General features: G+C 40.4%; 1 pseudogene; it reads right to left on the reverse strand.

Moving 5' to 3' along the window:
* Positions 1-6,312: 6,312 nt before the first annotated feature.
* LOC132014582 (protein BTG3-like) lies at positions 6,313-18,135 on the reverse strand (annotated as a pseudogene).
* Positions 18,136-21,665: the final 3,530 nt, after the last annotated feature.

Below are 21,665 nucleotides of genomic sequence, written 5' to 3' on the forward strand. Positions count from 1 at the left end.
AATAATAAAGGGTAGCAGAAGAACAGCAACAGATGGTGCAGTGAACACCACACTAAACTTGGGAAAAATAGAAAATAGATGAAGATTCATAGAAACTAAGACTATAAGAATTGAGCATAAAAAATATTATTGGAAGGCAACATTATCATGAACATAGAAAGCCGAAAAGAATCTACAATTTATTTGAAATAATGAAGAAAGTTACCAAGGAGGATACTCATTCTTCTACACGAGGACCAGCTTAGAAAATTTAATGAGAAAAAAGCTTCTTTTTAAAATAGCAATAACAATAGCAATATTATTAATAATAATAAAATAGCAGTAACACCCTGCGTGGCTCAGTTGTTAGGTGTCTGCCTTCGGCTCAGGTCATGATCCCAGGGTCCTGGGATCGAGCCCTGCATCGGGCTCCCTACTCGGCTGGAAGCCTGCTTCTCCCTCTCCCTCTGCGGCTCCCCTGTTTGTATTCCTTCTCTCGCTGTGTCTCTGTCAAATAAGTAAATAAAATCTTTAAAAAAAATAGCAACAGCAAAAAAAGCAAAGATACAAATGTGAGAGACATCTTGGGAAATCTATAGACACCACTGAAAGACATTAAATAGATAGAGAAAGAGAAATACATGTTCATGAGAGGAAGAACAGATTCTAAAATTAATATGGAAGGCCAAAGGGTCCAAGATATCTCAGACACTACCAAATATCCAGGTTTGCTTTAAAGCTGTAGCAATTATATCTTGGTGGAGGGACAGAAAAATCGATCAATGAACTACAGATTGCAAGAAACACCCACACACATGTGGAGCTTTGATATATAGAAGAGGTAGCGCACCCGATCATGTGGGGGAAAGGCTCTTAAACAAATGGACTTAGACAAAGGCTGTACATAAGGAAACAGACGAAAAAGTGAATACTTATTATACCGTACTAAAAATCAACTGCAAATGCCTCCATATTTTGGAAATCAGTTTGGTTTTATCTTGTAAAGTGGAGCATACGGCATAGGCTACCATGCAGCAATTCTTCTAGGCACGTGCCTAAGAGAACGTCCTGTATACCACCACCCGGAAACCTGTACAAAGATGTTGATCCATGCCCTGTGGCATAGTGGCAAAAATTTGGAAATAATGGAATTGAAAAAAGAAACGGAAAATAAATTGTGTTATCATTTGGTATGTATGCTCTTATGATAAAGTACTCTGCACCAGTCAAAACAAACAAATGACACCTAGACACAAAGATATGGGTGAATCTCAGAAATATAATTTTAGGTGAAAAAAAAAGTTGCAGAAGTTTATGTACAGTCTGACATTTTCATTTTATAAATTTAAAAATGACTAAAAGTCTTTGGTGAAGAGATATAATGGAAATGTGCTGGGATGAAGCACCACATCTGGGCTAATGGTTGCCCTAGACAAGAGAGTAAGAAAGGGCTAGGAGATAGAATCAGCTATTATCAGTGTCCTAGTTTTGTACTTCTGGGGATGGTTTCATAAGAGTCACCCCAGAGAGATGGTTAAAAAAATCACCTTGAATGGAGCAATAATGAAAGTTGGTCATAAATGAACAACCATATTCATCCACTTCTATGATTCTGAGACCCAGTTAGAGTAAGAACCCTATTAAAATAATGAACCCATTAAATTTGTTACAGAAGGGGGCCATTAAGGCACAGAGAGGTCTCATAGCTTGATAACAAGAGGTGGAGTCAAGATTTTTAATCCAGGGGCACCTGGGTGGCTCAGTCATTAAGCATCTGCTTTTGGCTCAGGTCACGATCCCAGGGTCCTGGGATGAATCCCACATTGGGCTCCCTGCTCAGTGGGAAGCCTGCTTCTCCCTCTCCCACTCCCCCTGCTTGTGTTCCCTTTCTCACTGTGTCTCCCTCTCTATCAACTAAATCAATAAAATCTTAAAAAAAAAAAAAAGATTTTTTAATCCAGATGGTGTGACCCAAGAACCCCCAAGATCTCAGTCATATGCTTTAAAATGGGTGGAACTGCTTCCTAGTCACAATACCATCCGCACCATGTGGAGTGTGCAGCTAGAAAAGAGAAAGTTAAAGATAGAAAATAGAGTGGGAACTGTCGCAGCAATGGTGGGAGCATAGATGATCTTTCCATTGACTTAGCCCTTGTACCGTAATTACTGGACTCCAGGTAAACACAGACAGAGGGCAACAAAGAGCCTCTGCAACTTACAAGAAAGAGGGAGACTTGAGATTTAAGCCACACAAGGTTTGGGATGAAAAGAATGACACAGGAGGAGACACTGGGAACCAGGAACAGGACCGAGACACAGAGTCAGCCACTCCTGATACCCGAGACGTTAATGATCCTTCGAAAGAAAGAATTCGTGATTAATATAAAAGCTACTACTGCATAATATAAATTATTCACCTGACCCATATAAATGACTCAAATGTCAGCTGGAGCACTCTGTACTCTGATATTTAATTAAATTTTTACAAATGCTAGAGTCCCCCTCCCACCATATGCACGAAGTTTAGAGGGATTCCTAAGAGCTCAACACGGCCTGTGGTGCCCACGTTCTGCATCTCCGCATCTGTGGGTTCCCTCAGTCACACCCCACTTTCCATGACTGTTCTCTTCTCTCCTGTCAGCACTGACCCACAGGCAGAACATATCTCCTTTTCTATTATTTCTTCCCACATTACTCTCATAAGGCATTTCTAGGCCACTTTAGTACAACAACCAATTTAAATTTTAATATTAAACATTATCATTTGAAAGTCCTTTAGCGGCCATGCCACCGGGCATCTCCATGGACGTCCTTCTCCGCGGAGCCCAGCCAGCGGCTCTGTGTGTCCTCACGTTGCTGCTTCTTCATCCGCTCGCCTGTTTCTTCCTTGGCACGGATTCAACTTCTTGTTAACCTCTCACAGACTATTTTAGCTTTCTTGTCTCCATTATTTCATAGCAGTGCCCAAACTCTGTCAAAACACCCCATTAATTATTTCCTAAACAAAGGCAATCACTTTCTTAAGGTTTATCCTTGGGCCATCTAATACTTGTATACTGAGCAATAAACAGCTGCTAACGAGGGCTCCTAGTGCCTCCCCAGCACTTTGTCGGACCCTCCCCTGGCACCGCAGACCTCCTGCCCACAGTCCAGCCACTGAATAGTAACACACAGCACAGAAGAGAACAGACTTATAAACATTAAACATATATATATTTTTAGTATCACCCTATTAAGTGTGTATGTAAAAAAACAATAATGAACACACATTAACTGATGACTTAGAGATAGAGAGAATGGTCCATTCGACATCCAAACATTCCTTACCTTTTCCTATGGTTGAAGACCCCAATTTTCTTTTAGAAGTCTCTCTCTCTTCCATGACTTGGGGTGTTCCTAGATGGTTCATTCAGGGGACCAATGAGAGACATGTGACCCAAATTAAGGAACTCAGACTCTCACTCCTAGTCATTAGAATTGCTAAAATAAAAGTTTGCATGGGACATACTTATCCTAAAAAATTATTGGTTGTTTATCTGAAGTTCAAATTTCACTGTGTGTTCAGTCTTGTGATTTGCTACATCTGGCAACCACACTGGTAACGGAAGTCATAGCGGTTTGATCCAGATGGCAGTCTGCGGGAGCCTTGCTACTCCTCTGTCCATGGCTTCTGGTCTCCAAGATTCGCTGTCACTACCCAGGCTTTGTCCTGCTTCAAACCTGGTTGTTCAGCTATGCCTCCAACTCTCTGACTATCCCTAGTCCTATATCCTTCCACTATGTTTCTTTCTTTTTCTTTTCTTCTGTTTGCTGTGTTGTGGTTCTGTCTCAGATACCTAGAGTTGTTGTTTGTAGTTTGTAGAGAAAAAAAATCCCTTACCGAAATACCACAGCAGAGACACAACCAGAGAACCCCTGCTGGAGACAGCCAGGTTTTCTTGGCCTGAAGAGAATCTTTAAAACTGAATGTGTTGCCACTAAGGTCTAAGACAGAAATATTTACTTAAAATATTGACCCTTTTGACTTCTCCAAAACCGCAGATCTGGCAATATGGGGCTGCAGTCCCATTGGTAACAACCATCTCGGTTAGAGTAGCTGTTTTCCTTACATGGCACGCGCTGTTGTTTATTGATACTCTCTGTACACCTGGCGGGTGTTTGACAATGTGATCTATGGTACATAGAGTGCCTTATGCTCCCTGATTTTTTATCGCTTGCCTGATTCAGTTCAGTTTAACTCAATACATCTCTTCTCAGCACCTAAAGTAGCTGACACAGAGGAGAATGAAGTAAGGCACAGTCCACACTATCAAAGAACCTCTTAGTCTAATGAGTGTGGCGGACACTTCAAAGGAGAATTTCATATGTAATATGAGGAAAGAAATAATGGAGGTAGGTCCAGGGTAGTATGAGAACCAATAAAGATCATTTCATTCAAACTGGGTTACAGGGGAAGTTTCTAGAGAAGACAAAGACTCACTGAGTTTAGAAGGATAAGGGAGAGAAAACTGCTGACAGCAGGCTGAATAAAAGGAAGATGATATGAAACAGTACATGAAGGGGCGCCTGGGTGGCTCAGTGGGTTAAAGCCTCTGCCTTAGGCTCAGGTCATGGTCTCAGGGTCCTGGAATCAAGCCCCACATCGGGCTCTCTGCTCAGCAGGGAGCCTGCTTCCCCCTCTCTCTCTGCCTGCCTCTCTGCCTACTTGTGATCTCTGTCTATCAAATAAATAAAATCTTAAAAAAAGAAAGAAAGAAAGAGAAAGAAACAGTAGATGGAGTATGACTAAATACGAGGGGTTTTTTTTGTTGGCTTGGTTGTTTTTGTTTTTAACAACTAGGCAATTTCTGATGCCACAGTTCTATGGTAACCTATGGCAATCTCTAACTCCTGACTAGATTTTAGCTCCAAGTTCTGTTTTCACTCTGCTTTACAGGTGTTTCCTCAGCCTTGGCCCATTCCAGAACATACCTGTTTGACCAGGGATAATTTTCCATTCTCTGTCACCCTCCACAGGAATGGGAGCCCCCCAAGTAAAGAAAAACTTAATAATAGTGCCACCTCCAGGCCAATAGCATCTCAGGGATCCATGCCCACAGTGAGGCAAATTCATCTTCTTTTTGATCTACCTGCCCCTGGAGCTTCAAATTCAGATGAAGATTTTAGGATTTCTAGGCGGGTAACAAATCTCTTAAAAGATATCATACACTTTCAGCAGTAAGGGGCATCTGGGTGGCTCAGTAGGTTGAGGCCTCTGCCTTCAGCTCAGGTCATGATCCCAAGGTCCTTGGATCAAGCCCCACATCGGGCTCTCTGCTCAGTGGGGAGCCTGCTTCCCCCTCTCTCTCTGCCTACTTATGATCTCTCTCTCTGTGTCAAATAAATAAATAAAATTTTTAAAAAAAATAAGATAAGTTACTACAAATTTGTTCCATGTTTCTCAACTCCTAGATCCCTCTACTATGATCTAGCTGTTCTTAAAAAGCATCACAAGGGAAGAGTGTTGTCTTGTTCAGTGCTATATCCACAGTCCTGCAAACAGTATTTGACACATAGACATTGCTCAACAAATACCTACTTGGTTTAATTAATGATATACGATTGTCATGAATTAAAAATATTTCTTTATAGTTCCACTTACATAGCTTTTTAAAATGCAACCGATTCCAATAATCCTTATCAAGCAAATTAAATTAGTGTGCCTGGGTAGTTTGAATACAAACCATAAGCATTCCTTCTTTTTGATATTTAAAGGAAAATTTGACATTTAAATCACAGGCTTACCTTAGAAAAGACAGTGGGTTGGTTGCAGCCAAAATTATTTTAATCTTTTTGTACGGTGTAGGGAACCAGATGACTAATAGAACCAAATATTTCTGTATTTTTATTTCTATATTTCTATATTTCTTTATTTACTTTTTATTTATTTATTTTGCCTCACACTACTTTTTATTTGCAACATAATTCACTCAATTCTTCTAAACAATGACATAAAAGAGATTTCCTTGTGTATAAATAACTTACAGACCTTCCATAAAGGAAACGCTCAAATATACTAGAATAGATCGCCTGCTGCTACAACGTTCTCATAACCCACAGAGTTGATGCACAATCTATAAATACTCAAGGCAACGTTAAAAACTCAAGTACTTCAAGTTTCCCAAACTATATTAATATATTTAAAGTGCCTATATATATATTTAAGAATGATGATTGTCAATAAATTCTTTATAAAAATAAGTGCGATGGTTTGGTCCATCTAACTTTACCACTATGAAATATGAACATTTAGCTTTTAATATGTGGTCAGGCTTGTTCTACCTTCTCTCAACACTAATGCCAACGGAGAATCAAAAGGAACTCGCGGAGTGCTAAGATGTGAGGGTCAACCCAGTGATTCCCGTCACAGTGCATTCTGGGAGGAAGTAACTGGATTTGGGTGATAGGGTTTATTCTTCCTTCCCTGGTTTGGATAACCAGATAGACTAGGAGAAGGGTAGTGATGCTGATGGCCATTCCCTGGACACATTCCTGGCTTCTTTCTGGGCAAAGGGTGCCACCTTGGAGGAGGTAGGATTGTCACTTTGGAAACCTGGTACCCTGGGCTTGGGGCTGCCGTCCCCCAGTTGGGTTTCCCTTCTACTTCCTTACTTGTTTCTTCCTCTGAAGAAGAGGATCCTGAATAAAAATCAGAAGCAACGCTGTCAAGGGCCCTGGTAGCTTTTTTTTTTTTTTTTTTTTAAAGATTTTATTTATTTATTTGACAGAGAGAGATCACAAGTAGGTAGAGAGGCAGGCAGAGAGAGAGGAGGAAGCAGGCTCCCCGCTGAGCAGAGAGCCCGATGCAGGACTCGATCCCAGGACCCTGAGATCATGACCTGAGCCAAAGGCAGCAGCTTAACCCACTGAGCCACCCAGGCGCCCCCTGGTAGCTTTTATAGAGATGTCCTCCTTATTCTCATCCTCATTTTCATTTCTTTTTTCTTTCTTTTTTCTTTTTAGGATTTTATTTATTTATCGGACAGAGAGAGAGAGATACAGAGACAGAGAGTGGGAGCAGCAGAGGGAGAGGGAGAAGCAGGCTCCCCGCTTAACAAGGAGCCCGATGCGGGACTTGAGCCCTGGACTGTGGGATCATGACATGAGCCAAAGGCGTACGCTTAACCAACTGAGCCACCCAGGCGCCCCTCTCATCATCATTTTCAAAGCTGGCACCAGCGAACACATTGTTTTTCTCTCCGTCCCCACTGGCAGCACACCTCCCAAGGCGCCCGGCACCGAGTGAGCTCCTTTGGCAAACCCGGGTCCATGGACCAGGTGCCCCTGTTCACACAGGCTTCCAGAACCTCAGGATCTGCTCTGGAACATCGACACGAATGCCTCTGCAAGCCTGTCCTTTTGATGGTTTTTCTGGGTACCACTGATCTTTCTGTTTTTCTGGAAGTATAAGAGTCAATTTCTCAGCAAATCTCTCAACTGCCTTCCCTACCCCCCGCCAAAGTTACCATTTTCGAACTCGCCCGGTGAGAAAGAAAATGGCAGCAATTTCGTTCTTCACTTTCCCTCTGGCTCAGGGACTGTGGGGGTGCTCGGACTGCCGATGTGGCCACCACTGCACAATCCTGGGTGGGAACCCGGGCATCACCTCTGCACAATGAGCCTGGTCCCAGCCTATGACTCCCGCATCGTCTACATATTTCTCTTTAAATTATAAGATTTATCAAGTGGTAAGCTGGGAGTTATTTTGCTGTGTTATTTATAAGATATTTCAAGGAGAGAACCAAAAGACGTATTAGCATTTTACTGGAAATTACCTCTCCACTTCCCTATTGCCTATCTATTTATATCCAATCTTATTGCATAAAAGATTGAATGTGGCTTGCAAAATTACATAAAATACTTAGATAGCATAAATAAAAGCAGAGGAAAGGGAAGAAACGACCTAAAACATAACTAGGAATGATGGTAAAACGTACATCATAAAAATCCACACAGTTGCTACAGCTAAGTGACTGATTTGGCCCCCAGCATTCCATCAAGTTCACCGGCAAGGGGAAGCCTGATCAATTCCTCAACCACAGGGTGTATAACACAGAACATCAATTTATCAGGATGAATATGATTATTGTCCTAAGATCAGACAGGATGTGCTTACTAATGTACTTATATTTTACCTCAGTATAGGCTGGTGATCTTAGTAGAGAGAAATTTAATAAAATCAGTTCTGCAAGGAGGAAATAGCTGCTGGTGACTTGCCTCTCCTTATTTACCTACCTGCTGTAATCAGCGTGACTAGGTAAGAATTACAGTACACACAGCATGCTGCTGCCGAACAGTCCCTTATGAAGAATACCCCTGTGTCTTTCCAAATTATCATTTTAGTTTCCATGCAATGTATTTCTAAGAAAACACTGAAGCAAATAATAATAATAATAATAATAATAATGTATCTTTAACAATATCATTCAAGAAAAAACAACCAATGATCTAGACTTCTACTATAGGCTTTTTGTTTGCTGTTGTATAATGAGAATTAGATTTTTACCATTTAAAAACTCAGAAATATTCTCTCTCTTTTCTATTTGCATAAAGTCTGTGGAGTTCAGCACTGCGTCAACCACATTATTACAAATCTCTGGTTATTTTAATTTTTTATCATAAAGACGGGTAAAGATTATATCATTTGGCAGAGTCATGATGACAAGCAAATAGCAGTGTTTTTAAAAAGGAAAATGCAGAATATTACTTTGTGACACACAAGTGTTTCACCTTATAAATACAAGGTTAAAAAGAAAATGGTTTTAAATCAACCATTGGGTGTAGGTGAGAATTTTAGATTCCACCTGAACAAGAATTACTTGCACAATGGCTATATGCTAAGCAACTTACCAAAGGTGTTCACACAAATATCCCAAAGTAAGTGTCTTGGCAACAGCTCTGGGAAGTGGGGGCTATCATTCCTATTTCACAGATAAAGCAGCTGGGGCAGTAATGCTATAGTCAGTAAACTTTTTCTGTAAAGGGACAGAGAGTGATTATTTTAGACATTGTGGAGCAGTAAGTCTTTGTCACAACCACTCAGCTCTGCAGCTGTCATGGGGAAGGTATAGACTGTTCTAAAAGGAATGGGTGTGCCTCTGCTCCAGTGAAACCACAGCCACAAAAGAGATGGCAGATCCACTAAACAGATCCTTGAGCCATAACCGGCATACCTCTGGAGCTCAGTATTTTTCCCAGTCCCTCGTAGTTTCTTTAGTACCTAGACTCCCATTTTAAAATAAGGAGTTATTATTGATGGACAACTTTGGGCTAGTTGTTTTTAACCTAGCCAAAATAATATCCCAGAAAACTTGTTAGAAAAATGTTTTAAAACATTCAATCAATTATCTACTAATGGTTTTATGGGCGTGCTGACAAATACACTTCAACAATGTCTTTGTTGACTTCACAGGTACCATCTTCTTTTTGTTACTGAGAAGAAGAATTGTCTAAAGTCAATGATTTATTTCTACATTAAAAAAAATAGAAAAAGAAGAGCAAATCAAACCCAAATCACAAATAAGGAAGGAGACTATAAAGATAAGAGTAGGGGTGCCTGGGTGGCTCAGTCAGTTAAGTGTCTTGACTTCAACTCAGGTCATGATTGCAGGGTCCTGGGATTGAGTCCAATAGGGGTGTGCTTCTCCCTCTTCCCATCCCTGCTCATGCTCTCTCTCTTTCAAATAAATAAACAAAATCTTTAAAAGGAGGAAAAAAGATAGGACTAGAAATCAATGAAATAGAAAACAGAAAAACCAATGCAGAATATCAGTAAAACCAAAATCTGATTGTTGAGAACCATAAAGTGGGTAAACCTCTCTTTTTTTTAAGATTTTATTTATTTTTTTGAGAGAGAGAGCATGAAAGGGGGTATGATCAGAGGGAGAAGCAGACTCCCTGTTGAGCAGGGAGCCTGATGTGGGACTTGATCCTGGGGCTCCAGGATCATGACCTGAGCTGAAGGCAGTTGCTTAACCAACTGAGCCACCCAGGCACCCCAGTGGTGTAGACCTCTAGAGGACAAATCAGAGAGCTAGTATTTTTACCCTGGGATCACAAATGACACTGAGACTCAGAGCAGTGAATATATATTCTTGTGGTTTTCTACCCATGAAGTGACAGGATCTTAAACCCAAGTGTGCTGTGTCTAAGTTCCACTTGATTTTCTCTGTGCCAGCAGTGAACAGACTGCACTGTGGACTACAGGGCATTTCGAACAGACATGTTTTCCTGTCTCTTTTCTCTCAACCTTAAATGAATGACCAATCACTAGAAGTGGAATTGGAATACTTTTAGGACCTGAAGTTAGACACACACACCACATTACCGTTTGTCAGACAGTAACATGATAGTGTATTTCCAGAGTCACAGCATAGGACTGTACAGCAGAGAACTCAGGTCAACACTAGGCACACGATGACCTGGATGAGTAGTTCCCCATGGGCCGCTTTCACTACCATAGCTGCTGGTTGTTCTGGCTCATTCATTCATTAAACAGACATTTACTGAGTGTCTGCTATGCGCTAGACACATAGCAGAGTCTATGGGATAGACTCTGAGGATGCAAAGCTTATGAGGGATCTTAGAGGTTAGTGGGGAAAATGAGCAAAAAGGAAAAATGATTGTAATAGATAATAGTGAGAGCAGAATGCCCTGGTAACTCTTAGGAGAGACTTCTAACTTAGAGAACCAATGAATATCAGGATTTGCCTCTATTCTCTTACGGTTCGGGCTTTTCACTCCTTGGCCACTAGGATTCCTCGGATTCCTGCTCCACAGAGCTAGTGCTGCCCTGAAGGTCAAAGCAGGAATGGCCTTGTTCCTGGCTCCTTGATGGGAAGATTATGGTGGACTCTTGGAGGTGTTGGTCATTAGAGATCTCTTGGGTAAGTTAACCTATAAAGTAAATAAACCTTTGTCTGTGACGATTGACTGTCTTTCTTTTTAATGTCAAAGTTATTAGGCTAACAGTCCCCATCTGTGACAAAGCTGAGAAGAAACACAGGAAGGGAATGGGATGGAGAAACCTCCTTCTGCCAGAGCTCCAAATCCCTCCAGCAGAGAAGCCGTGAGTGTCATGCGTATGACGAAATCCTTCTCCCACCTGAACTAGCGCTGGATTGCACTTGACATCAAATGTATAAATGGATGAATGAACAATAGACGCATGAAAGTACTAGCCAGGGAATGTGGCTGTTTCAGTGGATAGGAAAGAATGTTCTAAGCAGAGTGAACAGCATATGAAAAAAAAAAAAAAAATCAGGGAGAATATCAGAAGTTCCAGCAACTGAAAATAGACCAGACTAGCAAGAGTTGAGTATAAAGGGATTTATAAGATGTGAAAGTTAGAAATGTAATTCTGAGTCCAGTCCCTGCTTGGTTCAATCATTGGCATCATAACTTTGTTCAGTAAATTCTTACCCTGTCTATAGACTGGGTAAACATTCCCTAGCATATCATAATATCTAGCTAATAAAACATCAAACTACTTTTTCTTTATCAATTTCCATTTATCAGGGTATCAATAAACAGTCTATCATTGTGAGTATAAGCACATGCAAGATTTAAAACACATACTGTATTTATAATTTTCCCCAATTTTGGTGACTTTATCTGAGTTTTCATGGTTAGGAAATTTGGAAAATCATTCTGTAATTTAAAAATACTGTTAATCAATTTGAAAATTAACATTTTCTTTCTTGTGCTTGCAGCAATAACTTCTGAGAACTTTATTTCAATTAGAAATGTCCAATTATAATAAATGCCTCTAATGAAGATGTAAAAGGACAAGAATGAAAGTGAAGAAATGGGAACATTGGAGAGATGGGATCTAAAGGGCAACCATTATTCAGTTTCTTGTAATTGCCTTCAGAATTCTCTACCTCTCTTAGAAGGAAGAGATCTGAATGATGTATAATGTTGGTACTTTGGGAGTTCTTCCAGGCGGTTCACATAATTGGGAATACAAGTGCATGTGAGGTCCAGCATATCCATCTGAATACTTCAGGATAACCATATTAATTTTGAAGTACACTAGGAGGTTGCCTGGGTGGCTCAGTGGGTTAAGCCTCTGCCTTTGGCTCAGTCATGATCTCGGGGTCCTGGGATCGAGCCCCGCATTGGGCTCTCTGCTCAGCAGGGAGCCTGCTTCCGCCTCTCTCTCTCTCTCTCTGCCTGCCTCTCTGCCTAATTGTGATCTCTCTCTCTTTCTGTCAAATAAATAATAAAATCTTTTAAAAAAAAATAAAGTGCACTAGGAAATAAAGGGATTTTCCTTCCCTATTGTTCTTAGATCCCTATTGTCTTGTTCAGATACACGTGTGAAAAATGTTGAAGAACATAAATTTCCAAGTGTCCCCATCTATTCAATTTAACCTATGAGCTCATAGTTAAACTGTAAGAAATGTTTAAATGTGTCAGCCTTAATTCTTAATTACTAGGATGTTAATTCTGCCAGCTCGTGTAGCACACATGTGGGAATGTTTCCTGACCAGCTCATAAGAAGTGATTAAAATTCAAGGATTCTGCTAGACTTGCAATCACATGAGTAGCATAAGCACCAAAGCCTATTTGAATGAAATCCATAGCACGATGTTTTCTTTCAGCAAAGCAGCATCTAGCAAAGGATGGAACTACACATGGAAATCGATGTTTGTGTAAGCTGACAGATTTGAAGTCCAGATGTAGGGGAAATTCTGACAAACTTGTCCCTACTAATAATAATCAGTTTTTGCTCAATTTTGCCCATAAGGAAGCCTAAGACTTTTAGGAAACTCCACAGGAGTCTATGTAATAAATATGTGTCTATTTGTCTATTTGTCTATTGTCTATTAAGGTTTTGGTTCCATGATGTAGTTTAATTCTCACATTTCTATGAGTTAGAGAGGTTGGTTTTAGCACCTCTGTTTTCCTGATATGGAAAGAGGATGACAAACTTGACCCATGACAGAGCTAAGAAGAGGAATATCCAGGATTTGAATTGAAGTCTAACTCCAAAGCCTCTGCTTTTTCTTCTCTACCCACAAAGAGCCAATCCTACATGAGCCTTTTGAAACACGCAGAAAGGGACTTGGGACATGTAGCAACTTTATTCCTCATGCTTATACATCAGTCCTTGTCTTTCCTTCAGAATAAAAGGGATGCTTCATTGTCATGGGGAAAAGTCTGGAATAACCTAGCCTGTAGAAAAGCTTGTGTAAAGTACTCTGGACAGAAGAGACCCAGAGTGAATATATTCTGTTTACTATGGTTTCACATTTAAATATTGTTCTATATACAAAAACCTGAAATCTGTGGCTGCCGATATAATTACAGAGGCAGAGAACATCCTCTCACAGCCACCTTGAATGTGAAACATTTCTACAAGAAACTTTCTCCAAAAATATTGCTATCGCAATAAAAAAATTAACTATAATACCCTCCCGGATTCCAATTATGGAAAATCTGCCTCAACAAAATTCTATTTAAAAAAGAAATAAGGGGGCACCTGGGTGGCTCAGTGGGTTAAGCCTCTGCCTTCGGCTCAGGTCATGATCTCAGGGTCCTGGGGTCAAGCCCTGCATCGGGCTCTCTGCTCAGCAAGGAGCCTGCTTCCCCCTCGCTCTCTCTCTCTGTGTGCTCTTCTGCCTACTTGTGATCTCTCTCTCTGTGTCAAATAAATAAATAAAATCTTTTTAGAAAAATAAATAAAAATAAAAATAAAAATAAAAAAGAAGTAAGACACAAAACAAACGGGGTTGCGGGGGGTGGAGGGAGAGGGTGGTGGGGTTATGGGCATTGGGGAAGGTATGTGCTATGAAGTGTGTAAATTCACAGATTTACAGATTCACAGATCTGTACCCCTGGAGCTGATAATACATTATAAGTTAATTAAAAAAAAGAAGAAAGAAAGAAAGAAAGAAAGAAAGAAAGAAAGAAAGAAAGAAAGAGAAATAAGGTACAGAATGAACCACAGATTTCCTCAGGGAAACTGGGGTAAGGACAGGACTTGTGATGAAATTCCTCCATAGATTTCCTTTTCTGCTGGTCTTCCTTAGGTATTCAAACAACATAAGAGCCAAGAATGCTCAGAGATGGCCACTGAAGGGACGTCTGCTGGATGAGAACAGGAGGAGAAGGGGAGAACGAGGCCTCCAAGACTCCTGTTCATAATGCGTCTGTCGGGAATTCTACCCAGCTACACCCCTAATTCTCCAACAGCTCTTCCTCCTTATGACTCTTCCCAGATACTTTATCTCCCATGCATTTGGAAATGATTTCAAAGTGAGAGCTATAAGTAAACAGAAGTACCACTGCCTGTCATGCCTTAACTAGATGCAGCATAGACGTTAGAAACATGGACTCCGGAGCCATTTTGGTTGGATTTGTATCATAGCTTTGCCATAGACTTGGGCATATTGAATATGCTTCGCTTCTCCATATCTGTAATGGGTAATAGCAGTGTCCCCTTCTCAGAGTCGTGGTGAGGATTAACTGTGGAACGCCAGTGCCTGGAACAGAGTAGGTTTTCAGAAAATGTTAGCTATTTTAAATATTTTGAAGAAGTAGTTAGTTGAATTCTCCTCTTCCATACCCTTATACAGTTGATCCTTAAAACAATATGGATTTGAACTGCACAGGTACACTTACAGATTTTTTTTTATTGTAGTTCTATATATGGATTTTCCTTATGGCTTTCTTATTAACATTTTCTTTTCTCCAGCTTACTTTATGGTAAGAATACAGTGTATAATACATATGACATACAAAATATGTATTAACTGCCTGTTTATGTTATTAGCAAGGCTTCTGGTCAACAGTACACTGTTACTAGTTAAGTTTGAGGGGAGTCAAAAGTTATGGATATTTCCAGGGCAAGTGCACAGAGGTTGGTGCCCTTAGCTCCCAAGTTGTTCAAGAGTCAACTCTACTCTACTTCAAGAGTCAACTCAACTCTACCATTGGCAAGTTCAGTTTAATTGTGAAAAACAGGATCTTTGCTCCAACCTTCATCAGATTCTCATAAATTACTCAGAGAAAAATATCCCATCTGTCCATAAACAATATTTCAAACATCACTGATCACTAACTTCCCTCCACTCGAAGCTTTTCTGTGCTCCTGCACTTTATATTACATGTTTGTACTGAGTTGAAAGAGGAGCGTTCACACTTTGCCATGTTTATTTTCTTCAGCTTTTAATGTGAGTAATAAATATTTTCATTTATTTTTTAATTCAGTCTTGGTGACAACCCACCCAATGGCATGCAATCTTTTCACGTGTTTTTCCCCCCAATGTAAACACATGGCCATTAAAACCAACAACTGTTGTTTTGCTTTCTTTTAAATCCTACAAACAATTAGATTTACAGATGGAAACCCACTAGTGCCAGTTGTCTGGGGACTTTCTAGATGTAAGCACTGAAAGTCCTATGTCCAGAGAACTCCTTTGATCCTGGACAAACCAGGACACTTTATTCATATTGGACAAATATATTGCAGTTGTCTTTAAAATATCCCAAACCACGAGACATCCAGGTGGCTGAGTCAGTTAAGTGTCTGACTCTTGATTTCAGCACAGGTAATGATCTCAGGGTCCTGGGATCGAGCCCATGTCAAGCTTCATGCTCGGTAGGGAGTCTGCTTGAGGATTTTCTCCCTCTCCTTCAGCCCCTCCTCCATACACTTATGCGCTCTCTCTCTCTCTCTAAAATAAAAATAGAAACTTATTAAAAAATTATCCAAAATCATTAAATAAGCATAGTGAAAATAGCACTGTACTTGGGACTCAGAATTGCTGGTTTCAAGAAAATACAGGGTGGTTTTTTTTTTTAAGATTTTATTTATTTATTTGACAAACAGAGATCACAAGTAGGCAGAGAGGCAGACAGAGAGACAGGAGGAAGCAGGCTCCCCGCTGAGCAGAGAGCCCGATGTGGGGCTCCATTCCAGGACCCTGGGACCATGACCTGAGCCGAAGGCAGAGGCTTAACACACTGAGCCACCCAGGTGCCCCGAAAGTAAGGATTTTGCCTTCCACTCTCTCTGTGACTTTGGCAAATCAGTCCCAACATTCAAGGTTCTCATTAATAAAACGAAATTGTAATATTGTTCTTTGTTACCTAAGGACTGCTGTCAAGGCTATCCTCATAATGGTCATGCACACAGAGTCTTAATGAAGAGTTGCACATGTTTTCTCATCTGATCTTAAAATTTAGTACAGAAGTTGCTAAATGATATGAGGTAGCCTGTCTGTCCGTGGTGGTTACTAAAATTTAGAAGTTAAAGTGAGGTATTATATATGAAGTTTTAGTTCTTTTGTGTAGACATTTCATGTCTAAACATATCCACAAACAACTCCATTTTATGTCTAATCAACAATAAAAATTCACATCTCTTCTAGTATTCCAATATTTTCTGCTGTGGGAGTTTCCAAACCCTCCCTTTAACTTTTGTAGTTCAAATGCCTTCTTAGGTCAAAAAGAATTCATAAGAAAAGAGCATCTTAAGTTCTTCTTTCATCAGTGAGCATTTTCACATATAGTTCTACAGATACTATTTTTCTGGGATAACGCATTTCTTCATAACTACACAATATGCTTATGTACACTCAGATTCAGAAAATAGACTTCGGCTCATCCCTTTACAAGCTTTGTGACCTTGAGCCAGATGAGTGGTCTCGTGGTGCCCAAATCTGTGCATTTATAGAACTCAAATAATAATAGTACCTACCACCTTGGATTCTTGTTGTTGTTGTTTTAAAAACTTATTTATTTATTTATTTATTTATTTATTTATTTATTTACGAGAGATAGATAAAGTGTGGGAGAGTGGGGGTGGGGGGAGGGTCAGAGGGAGAAGGAGAATCTTAAGCAGACTCTGCACTGAGGGCAACCATGTTTATCTTCTCAAGGAGCATTACAAATGCTTTGAGGGAAGAGATCCTGGGTCATGGGTCAAGCAAGGCTATCCTAGAGAACATTGTGTTTATTCTCTGCCTTTAATTTAGGAAAGGGGCCTGACCTTTCTATGCATTCATTTCCTTATAAGCTTCATCTATGATCTGCTGTTGAAAACCTTAATCCCAAATCATTTCCAGATTTCGGATATGCTTAGTCTTTAATAACTTCTCTTCACAAATAGGACATCAGGACTTTTTAACATTTCAGGCACATACCAGGGTCAACAAAAATAGCTTCTGTCTCTATCTCAGTGCCCACTATTTTGAATATTTGTGTTAATAATGTGCTTCTCCGGTGCTCCAAACCAAAAGATTGTCGTCTTCAAAGAAATGTTGCCAAATCGTCACTATTTACTCCATTAGAAAACTGAAGCATTGTTTTCCATGTAATTCAGTAAATATGTGGGTATATATATATTTTTAAGATTTTATTTGTTTATATGAGAGAGAGAAAATGAGAAAGCAAGCATGAGAGCAGGGAAGGTCAGAGGGAGAAGGAGACTCCCCACTGAGTGGGGAGTCTGATGTGGGACTTGATCCTGGCACTCCAGGATTATGATCTGAGCTGAAGGCAGTCGCTTAAGCAACTGAGCCACCCAGATGCCCAAATGTGGGTATATTTGAGGATATCTCCACCAGCTACACTGTGGTCAGGTGAGACCATGGTGACCATTTAACACAACACCCTCCAAACACACACCTTCAAGTCCTGTCCCCCTGTCCCTGCTCTCCCATCCTCTCCTTAGTCTCTCCCAAATTCTGCAGTGTGAGTCACCTTTCACCCACAGGGGAGATGATTAGTAATGTACTGCTGGGTACAATCATTAAAAGTGCTACTATTTATACGACGCATGCTGAAACGAAGCCCATCATATCTTACGTGGCTTTTTTAGTTGCCAAGCTTCTCCTTTAACACTCTCAACAACATGGTACCTGCTACTCAGTGTTCTTCATTGGAGAAACAAAAATGCCTTAAAGAAAGTAATGAGATCTTTTCATTTTCTTCTACCTTGTGTATTTAATCATTAAGGGCAGATGAGGATGGCATTTAAGGAGTGAGCAGTGGCTGCGGGGAAGCGTACATGGCCATTAGCCACAGTGACCCATGATTCAGCTGAGTCCCACCACGACCCAGGTTATCCTGATCTTCATAGTCCAGTTCCTGTACCTGCAGAAGCATCATCCCAGAATCAGAAGATCATGGAGCTATACAGGCCTAGAGTTGAGTCCTCCAAACAAACGTGACTCAGGCTGTCCATTTTCACCTGTTTAAATTTCCTATTGGTGTGCTTCAGAGATTCAAGTTCAGCAGTGTACCCTGGGCTTTGTCTTATGGACGGTTCATGTTCTTCCTCACGTTCATTTCCACATTTCTCTGCTACATTCCAGACTGCTTTATCTTGTTTGATTCTCCTAATTAATGTAGCTTTTCTTTTACTCTCTTACTAATATGGAGAACCATTTCTTTATTTTCTTTAAGTTCTTTGCATTCTGGAGATTAGAATTCATATCCCATTAATGCACCCTCTCTTAAGTAACAAGCATAATCAGTTACTGAGTTCTGATTCCTTTTCATGGGTTTTCGTCACATCTTCTCTCTCCCTTTTTTAATCCCTCTGTCACAGTCCTAAAGAAAACAATAAAAACCCCAGTTTACAGAGGCGCCTGGGTGGCTCATTAGGTTAAAGCCCCTGCCTTTGGCTCAGGTCATGGTCCCAGAGTCCTGGGATCGGGCTCCCTGCTCAGCAGAGAGCCTGCTTCCTCCTCTCTCTCTGCCTGCTTCTCTGCCTACTTGTGATCTCCATATGTCAAATAAATAAATAAAATATAAAAAACAAAATAAAAACAAAACAAAAAACAAAAAACAAAAACCCCAGTTTACAGAAGGACTATTCTGGGTCAGGCACTTGGCCTACATTTTCTCTAAATCCTTGCCATTAATGAAGGGAGTTACTGTCTCTATGTGTCTCTTCTCTATTTTACTCATTATGATCTGATATAAACATATTTGCTTTATTTATATGTCTATTGGTCGCCTCAACTAACCAGAATGTAAGCTCTATGATGACAGGGATATTTGCTTTGTTCATTGCTATATCACCAGTACCTAGAACTGGTACCAGGTTGACAAGAAGCCATCATTTTAACTTAGAACATTGCACAGTGTCTGACATTTATGTATCACCCAATAAATATTTGTTGAATTAATTAACAAATCAAGAATGACATACAAGACTCCTTTTCTACTTCTGTCTGTTTATATTCTATTTTGGATTTTTCAGTACAAATTGGCCCATTCTGCATTTATTTATTTATTTATTTATTTATTCGCTTACTTACTTATTGAAAGAGAGAGAGAATAGGGCGGTTCAGAGGAAAGGGAGAGAGAGAATCTTAAGTAGGCTCCACGCCCAGTGTAGAGCCTGATTCGGGGCTTGATCTCACAACCCTGAGATCATGACCTGAGCCAAAATCAAGGTTTGGATGCTTACCCAACTAAGCCACCCATGCACCTCAAGGTCTATGTATTAGAGCTTCTGCAATAGTGGCAGCTGGTTAAGTGGTCTCTGCAGGGTTTTTATCTTTGCATCTTATGTTAGAGCTTCAAGTCCAGTCATTAGGCAGTCATTCCCAGGGAGGGAAGATAAGGATAAAGTAGGGGAACGCAAGAAAAGTTGGAATCCATGAATATGATCTAGAATCCACAAGGAAAGACCGAAACCTGTGTCATTTCCTATTGCATCTGACCTTGATGGTGTAGGTATCTGCAGAAAACAGGGCCTTTCTTCATGGAGTTAAATACACACAAGTGGCCCAGGATTCAGAGATACTGAATTAGGATCCAGAGGAAGGCGGAGCGCGTGCAGGCCTGACAGCTACCTCACGTGAATGATTCAGACGTGTAAGTTACAAAGTGGCCCTCTGTGTTGCCGACAAGGCTGTCCCTTATGGCCCACCCCATCTAGAAAATACAGAAAAGGGAATTCTAAGAAATGTAGTGCAGTCTAGCAACATTGATACAGTACAAAGCGGCTTCTCATCTCTTCCAATTAATTACTCATGGTAGTTTTGAGTGGCATTTCCTGTTTTGCCAGTGGTTAACAACCCATCCTAAGAAAGACGAGAAGCTTTCCTTGTTTTTATAAAGATCATAAGGCATTCCTGAATTCGTATGTCTCGCCTCTATTATGCCACTTAAAATTTAATTGGATACTCTCATTAAATTAACTTATCTACTGGTTAGAATTGCATTTGTCTACAAATAACATTAAACCAAAACAAACAAATAAAAAATAATGTCTGAAACAAAATAAAAAAGTATTTCTTTTTCACATAAAAGACATAGGAATTCTGGAGCTGGTTTGTGTATGAACATTGGAAACTCAGGCTTTCTCTATCAATAAAATAAGGTGTAGCATCTTTTTTTTTAATCTTTTTTTATTTTTTTAAGATTTTATTTATTTATTTGACAGAGAAAGAGGGATCACAAGTAGACAGAGAGGCAGGCAGAGAGAGGAGGAAGCAGGTTGCCTGCTGAGCAGAGAGCCCAATGCACACCTCGATCCCAGGACCCTGAGATCATGACCTGAGCTGAAGGCAGAGGCTTAAACCACTGAGCCATCCAGGTGCCCTCCCTTCCCAATTTCTTAAAGGTTTCCTGGAAATCCTGAAGAGCAAATTCCACTTGCATCTCAGAGCTTTAAGAGGAACTGAAAATTATAGCCCAGAGCTGTGTACATTGCTCAGGGAGAAATTAATATTTGGAAGGAAATAGCAACATCTGCCACAATTTCTAAGAAACATTTCCCCCACAAGTCATACTTACCTAGATGAGATATTGCTTCCTTCCCTAGGAATGAGAAGAGTATTGAATATGAGGTGGGCTTTAAAACAGTTAATTTTGTGGCAGGAGACTTTATTCAGCATTGTCCACAAACGCTTTTGAAGCTCTGCACTTACAATACGGGTCTTATAGAGAAAGTTCTGCAAACTCTTAAGCTGAAGCAGTGGAGATAATATAGAAACCCCAATTTTGCCATCAAAGACATGAAATGTGAATTACTGTAAAAGGTGTGCAGAGTATTAGGAGACCTTGTGGGACACTGGGTGCATGTCAGAGGGCCATGATTGTCAGAGGAGCGGGAGGCTGATGCAGACAAGAGTGTGGGTGGGGCCCAGGCTGCACTTTGACATCTCCATGAAACCAACGTGGTTTAAACCAGCGGTAGAGACTGCAAGGGTCCATCAGAGGGGTTCATTAGTTTACTGGAGGGCCTTTTCTCAGTTGCGGGGAGGAGGGGACCCTGAGAAGAAAAACGTGATAAGGATCCAGAGGTCCTGCAGAAGTGGAGGAAGCAATGCAGAATTTACTCTGGACGCAGAATTAATGTCTGTTTTATATCATAGCACGTGAGTCGGAGCTACCCACAATCCCTTGCAGGTATCACTTTAAAGTAGTTATTCATTCACCTGATTGTACTATTGTCCAAACACTTTCCTGTCTTCATCATTAAGAGTACTATTCCAGGCAAACAAACTGTCTTTGTTTGTACTGCCTTCCCCCTTAGCACCAAAAAAAAGAAGTTGGTTTCTCAAAATTTGCTTGTCATTAGCCATGTTGATTTTATATAAGAAATATGACCACGCTCTAGTGAGACTAACACCTTACAAATACAGTGGCATTTATGTGTCCTAGTGAATGCCCATTAC

The sequence above is a fragment of the Mustela nigripes genome, chromosome 3, assembly GCF_022355385.1.
Source record: "Mustela nigripes isolate SB6536 chromosome 3, MUSNIG.SB6536, whole genome shotgun sequence".
Lineage (NCBI taxonomy): Eukaryota > Metazoa > Chordata > Mammalia > Carnivora > Mustelidae > Mustela > Mustela nigripes.